The sequence below is a fragment of the Protopterus annectens genome, chromosome 8.part0 (assembly GCF_019279795.1).
Source record: "Protopterus annectens isolate FY-2018-M chromosome 8.part0, PAN1.0, whole genome shotgun sequence".
Lineage (NCBI taxonomy): Eukaryota > Metazoa > Chordata > Ceratodontiformes > Protopteridae > Protopterus > Protopterus annectens.
This window is the reverse complement of record NC_056741.1, coordinates 416,853,332-416,860,513: the sequence shown is the minus strand read 5'-3', so window position 1 is coordinate 416,860,513 and position 7,182 is coordinate 416,853,332. Positions and strand designations below refer to the sequence as shown.

The following is a 7,182-nucleotide window of genomic DNA, read 5'->3' as shown; positions in this document are numbered from 1 at the left end:
TTTCAGAACGAGTTAAAGCAATATATTACATACACCCAGTTATCTGCAAAAAAATATGCAACGAATGGGCAGGGTTTGAGCTTGTGTTATCTCAGACATGGATGGAGATTCACTCATAAAAGAGGCCTTGCTGATTACAGCCACTGCACCATACTTTATTAGTGTGATGCAGACCAGGATGGCAATATAATGACAGGCAGGACAAGGGGACTAGTACTTCCTTTAATAAGTGTCCTACCCTGGTAAATAAACAGAAATAAAATAAACAAATTACAACTACTTTAGATGGTTACTTTGCCCTGGAAAGTTACACCCATTGCAAAGAACTCATACCAGTATTTTAAACTAAAAATAGCACAGCCACAGTAATGTTGAGGAACAAGATGGTAGGACAGATGAAAAACATAAAATCTAATCATTAGATATATGGCTAGGATGACCCATCTCCGCTAACCAACAGGAATTCAGACCAATACAAATGACAGGTCTAGCTGAAGTATGGAGAATGGAAGATGGATAGGTGTACTAGGGAATGGAATCTTAGTACATATTCCTTTATAGGGAAATCACAAAAGTCCATGAAAATCATTTTGAAGACTCCCAATGAGTGTGGCTAATTGTATGAGACAGTAATTTAGTGAAGGCACTGTATCCTTTTTCCAGAGATGCCGAGACCAAGAATATGTTAAATAGGTCGTGTATTGTGCAAAGACCTCAGAGAAAAAAAAATTAAAAATCTGATTCTGCAAATTTGTGGAGGTACCCTTTTACTTCTCAGAATTAGGAAACACACAGTTAGCTGCTCTTCACAAGATTCACCTATATTTACTTTTATTTAATAAAAGGCAAGATTTAAATACAATTTGCTGACAAAAATTATATATAAAGTTTCATCCCAAATCTTGAAGCAACCTGTATAGAAGCCTATGGTTTTCATGACAATTATTCATTCAGAATATGTCAGTCACTACCAGAAGCTTACTTACATGCTCTTTTCTTCCTCTCCGGCAGCATATTTATGGCACCCAAGCGAGCCTAAGATCACCCCACAATGTATAAGGTCGCTATAAGGGAAGTGTGCATAGTAATGGAAACAGCATTGCTTCTAGGCAACTCAGTTAGTAGACAAACTTTTGCATAATTACAAAACATATTTTAGAAGAACAACAGAAAACAAACACAAAGGAAAAGTAACACAAGAAAAGAGGGACAACCAGAAACAGACACATACAAATGTATGCAAAAAAAAAAAAAAAAAGCTGTTTTTTCTCGCTGCAGCCATTTGAGACAGCTAATACACATACTGCTATACATGAATTAGGTTTTATGCTTCTGTTCAGATGTTACACTTGCATATATTACTGCTCACATGTACCAGTGCTACTGTTTGCAAAGTCCACTTCAGAGATCTTCAATAGAGCAATATTCCTCAATAAATAAATAATAAATAGATAAAACATACAGTGCCTGCACATGTTGATAAGATTAATGGTACACAAACTGCATGTGCCCGGCCCCTGTGACCACAAGACATTAAGCAGTGCCAGTAATTTAGCATATGGCACACTTGTCCCTGGAAAGATTGGAATGATGTGGGTGCTATCCTAAGCCAGTGTTGAAGTCATGCCCCAGTAGCAATACCAGGATGCAGCACAGTTCTCATGTGCTGTCCTATGGATAAAATGTTAAACTGAGGTCACTTTGGTTTGATTTGCTGTTAACTCAAGTTGATGTTAAGGATGCCATGGTACTAAAAGTATGTTAATTTTCCTAATATGCTGAACAATTTCACCTATCAAGCATTTCACAGGACACATACCGACTTAGACTACTCTTGCAATCACTCAGTAAATCAATTAATAAATAAATAAAATAGCAAATAGCAACTCTCTCAGGACTCACTACTATTCAAAGTATAAACTATCCTTATTTGAAATGACAGTACATAATGCTTTCACTATATCCAGTAATAAAAACCTCTATCATTTTTTTAAAATATTGTTTTCTTCTACGTCTACTTCACTGAGGCACACAATATATAAAGCCATTCTGACTATTTACTTAGATCCACACATCCCTTTGCACCTTTGTGTGTATCTTTGTCTGCAGTTTTTTTTATGTGTGTGCATGTTTAAATGGAACTCAGATGTGCATGTGTGAAGATAGGGACTATACAAGTTTACAAATGAAAAAATGTACATTTACATCTTTGTTTTTGTGCAAGTTTGCAAGTGGGAAAATGTCATGGTTACACCTTAGATTCATATATAAATCATGCTGTAATAATGCTAAACAATTTGTACAACACTCTGCCTTTACTAGAGCTGCAGAATATACCATCTCCTTGTCCAGTATGCATGGTGTTGTGCACCACAGTATATAATGGTACTTACTGCAGCCCACACTATACAACACTCCAAACTGTCAGCTTTGGCACATAATATTCAGTGCTATGAAAATGTATTGGTATTAATAGTGTATATTCCTTAGATAAGAGCCCTGTCACATGGTGTGTAACACTGTTTAAATGCAATGCGCACAATACAGCATACTTCACATCCAGCATCACACAACATGATAAAGAATATACAATGCCCATACTAATATCTGGAAAAATAACCATTGCACTCAAAAACTGCAAACATTCACTTCTTAAATTTCCTAGTAAATTAATAATATTTCATTAATCATAAGTAGCTTTTACATGAAATATGAGGCAACATGGAAGGTCATCTGACTGCATGTGATCACATGGAATGCACATGGAGGCGGTGGGAATAGAACCTAGACATATGAATGGTTTGAATAAGCTTTCTCAATGCTCATTTTTAGGGGACATTACAGTAAATCTCTGCTCTAGAAAAGTACCCTGTCTAAACAGAACTTGCACAGGAAACCTGACTACTCTTCAAAGGTATACCACAGACCCAAAAAACATTTTTGCTTCAAGAATTACTCTTCTAAGTAAGGCAGAATGACTACGCAAAAGAACAAAATGTAAGCCATTACGTGAATCTATAATGATTTCTCCTGTACTTTATTCTTTCAGATCTTTGCGGCTAACCTAAGAGTGAACAAAAGAAATACACTTAGACAGGCAAGATACTGATTTGCTTTCTTTAAAAATGGTCTGTCTCTCTTCTTCAGTACTTTGAGATTTAGTATGTATGATGACAGCAAAGTCTGAAATTATATCAAATAGACCATTAACAAGGTGATTCACAAACATGGCTTTTACCTACTAGTTGACCAAAAATATAACTTAAATTTTACATTTCATCTTCCCCCAGATCTTTATCAATAAATAAGCCTACTTACCTCTCATAGCTGAGGTCATACAGAAAGCAGAGTTTTACTTCGCCAGTGAAAGGAAATGGCTTCTGTCACCCACTGATACAAGCACCTGCTTTTTTTCTCAACTTTTCTCACTTTTATTTATACCAGCAGCTTAAGCACACGCAAAAATACATACATATGCATGCATGCATGCCACCTGCACAGAATGGGTTTGAATTAAAGACTTTGCTACATCTTTCTTTTTTTCTTTCTTTAAACAAGCATTTTGACAGGTGGTTCTTACCACCTACTCTCTTTATGAATGACTGACTGGGCAGCCAATTGTGACTTGGGGGTGGGAAGATGGCATCACTCTCTAAAAGGTAAGCATTAGTAACCCACTGGAAACTTCCAAAACGCATAAAGAATGAAAAAAATGACCACAACAGGAAAAAAAAAAAAAAAAAGAAAGAAAGAAAAACATTTCCATCTTCAGATACCCAGTACTCTTCAGAACTTGAACAATTTTTAAATGAAGGATTTCTTTCATACTGCAGTGGTCAGTACTCATTTTAGTGAAACAATATTCCTTATCCAACCAAAATAACAGTTTGTGCAGTGAAACTTTGGTACCTAGTTCACATCTTAAAAGAAGCAGAAAGTCATATCTAAAAACACTGCAATATATATAAGCCAATAATTACAAAATGTCTGTGTTAAAGCAGTAGTAGTGAGTTGGGATAGAAATCACTGATTTATATCTGGTCAGAAACACCAGTACATTCCTCACCTCTGGAGGCAAAAAATAAAAGTATGAATTAGCTCTAAGAGAAAGGTGAATCTTATCCTGAATTATGAAACAATCACTGCTATACTGTGCTCTTCTGTTTTATATCATGATGCTTTCTGTTGTACCCTGGAACACTGTAATGTTCTATTATCCAGTTGTCATGAATTATACTATAAAAATAATATTTAGATAATATAGACACATATGTCCCTGAAATATCAAAACAAAATAGTTACACTCCAACACACTGTAGAAAACAGAATGACACTGCTCTGTACACTGATACATATAATAATGACAGTAATAACATTTGTTATAATATGTATTAATATACAGTGAAACAAACTAGCCTCCCATGTTCTGTCATTATAATGTAGCAACTGCAAATACTGAAGCTGCATTCAGTGCCAAACAAAGTATAGACAAACCCCAAGAAAAGTAAAAGAAAAGCAAAACTAGACATATCACTGAAATGAAATGAAAACCTAACATTTTTGATTTTTAAAAATGCATATAAAATAATGACTATGACAGTATGAGAACTTGAAAATGAAAGTATGTAAGAAAAATGACACAGCATGTCATCCATTCAACCTTTTATGACAATAAAAGTTTCAGTAGTTTTAAGTCTTTCAATAATCATACAGTACTGATAAACTGTTCAGCACTACCACCATAATACATGCACTTGTAACAACATCATGGAAAAACGAATACACCAGCACAATGAAAGAAGGTGCCACAATGTTCACATCAGTATGTGTACGATTACATTCATCAATATGGTTCAAGTCTAGCACAAATTACTAGGGGCCTGATGACAAATAAATGTGACAGAAAACATCAGTCACCCAGTGATAGGTTGTTAAATACATGTAACTATTAACTAACTAAATATAATATTGCAGATGCATCATTAAAGGAATAACTGTACCAATCATTTTTTTTCCCTTAGACATCGCTGACTACTTATTTCAATACAATATTAAATAATTTCCTACAGCTCCTCAGTCAGCACATGGGATAGAAGGAAACTAATGATTTTGCATTCATTTGAAATACCAAAAAAGTTTCCACTCCAATAATGTATTTTAATAAGGAAAACCTATATTTACTAACAGAAAGGCAAAAATTAAATACATCAAGGAAACTATAAGTAATGCATATTATGACGATAACTGCTTTTTATGTTTTTGGCAGCTAACTAACATCTGAAATATGAAGAATGCAAGTAAAGTGCTGTTTCAAAAGAAATTACAACCAACAGTAGGAAGTAACAAACAGAGCCAAATGGGAAATATTAACCTGGTGGGGGGGTGGGGATGCTTAGAAGGAAGGAAGGTAAACATGGAGAGACTTAAAATGGATGAAAAAAGTACAACCAAGTAAGTAAAGAAAGTGAATAATATACATAAACGGACAGATGTTTTCTAGTAAGGACTTCCATAAACCACAGACAAAGATGCCAACAAAATCAGCAAAGATCTTGTTGTAAGCATACTTAAAGGGGTATGGTTATAGCCCCTGACAGATTAGCAAGGCATAATAAGATGGAATGCTGGGAAACTGCAACGCGGCACCACTGCTCAATAGTTTAAATAAAAACAAACAGTTTGTCCTAGGGTGGTGTTTTGTGTGTCTGTTTGCATGTGTGTCTGTGCTTCAAATGTTGATGATGGGAAAGGATGTTCGCAGACAATCACATGACAAATGCCAGAACTGCTACTGTAGGAGAGATAGCTATTCAGAAATAAAATCACCACTGCGAGGAAGACAGAAAGACTGAGGACTGCAAGGAGAAATGTATCTGCTGAAGAAACAGAAAAAGAAAACTTATCCTGGCTAAAGTGTACATCTGTTACAACATACTCAGATTTCTACAGTCATCTGCAGAAATAGGGGAGGGGTATCTGAGGTGGTAGCACACATCAAGCATCCATGGTTACATGCAGTAATGGGATAGTGCTAACATGGCAATACATATCACATCTCACAGTCACATGCAGTTATGGGGTGATGCTAATATGGCAATCCATATCAAATCTCAGAGTTATATGCATTAATGAGGTACAGCTAACATGGCAATCCATATCACATCTCACAATCACATGCAGTAATGGGATAGAGCTAACATGGGAATTCATGTCACATCTCACTGTCAAGCAGTGGAAATAACATGGCAATGCATATCACATCTCAGAGTGACACCCAGTAATGGGGCGGCGCTAACATGGCAAAGCAAGTGATAATCAAATCCAGGAATGGTATCGATCAGATAGGGTAGGAAACACATCCCACAGTCGCATAATGGGGTATGTCTGAAATGTCATTATATGCCATAAATCATATACCACAGGCACATGCAGTAACAGCTGCATTTGTGTGTTTTCCAATATAACCTTAACGCCAGTCATCTGTTTATAATTTCATTAATAGGGCAATTTTCTTTAGAAATAATCTTGCTATGATTAGGACAGGAGGTTCTACAATCTCTTGAAGGACAGAGTTGTGATCACAGGCAATGAATGCCTAGACTATTAGGAAGAACTGTAACATTTATCAATTTGCATAGAATGTTAGTTACAGCAGCATCAAATAAAGAACGGGATCTATTTACATTGTTTGTACTGGTGGGTTTCTTAACACCCTGAGTGAGTTGAAAGGTTAAGGTACATAAAAAAAAAACTTTTACAGTGGAGTCCAACCTCTTAAGGTTAACATTCCACATAATTACAAGTTTCTTAGGTTTGCTACGGTGGCACATGGTTTTAAATAATGTTTTAAATAAGATGAATGTGACAGATGGTGGAATGTAGACAGTTGCTAGGTGGTTTGTTATGAGCACCACTTCTGAGTTGGGACAACAACCATCACCCCTACTTATTTGCATTTTTTTCCTGAAGTTTTTTTGCCCTACTGCCTGATGGCCATCATATTATCTCTTAGTCAGCTAGCTATTTTTTTCCATACCCACTGCAAGAGCCAGCCAAGAAGGGCTGCCATGGAGGCCACCATCAGCAGTTGTTCAGTTTTTGCTTCTTTTGTAATCCTAACCCCACTGCACATGCCCAGTAATGCACCCAGGGTTTAATGTACATACAATGGGCACAAATAAG

At 36.0% G+C, this 7,182-nt stretch overlaps 1 protein-coding gene across 1 annotated transcript in view; it reads right to left on the bottom strand.

Moving 5' to 3' along the window:
• RORC (RAR related orphan receptor C) overlaps positions 1 to 7,182 on the bottom strand; it is a 2,019,495-nt gene that overhangs the window by 471,561 nt on the left and 1,540,752 nt on the right.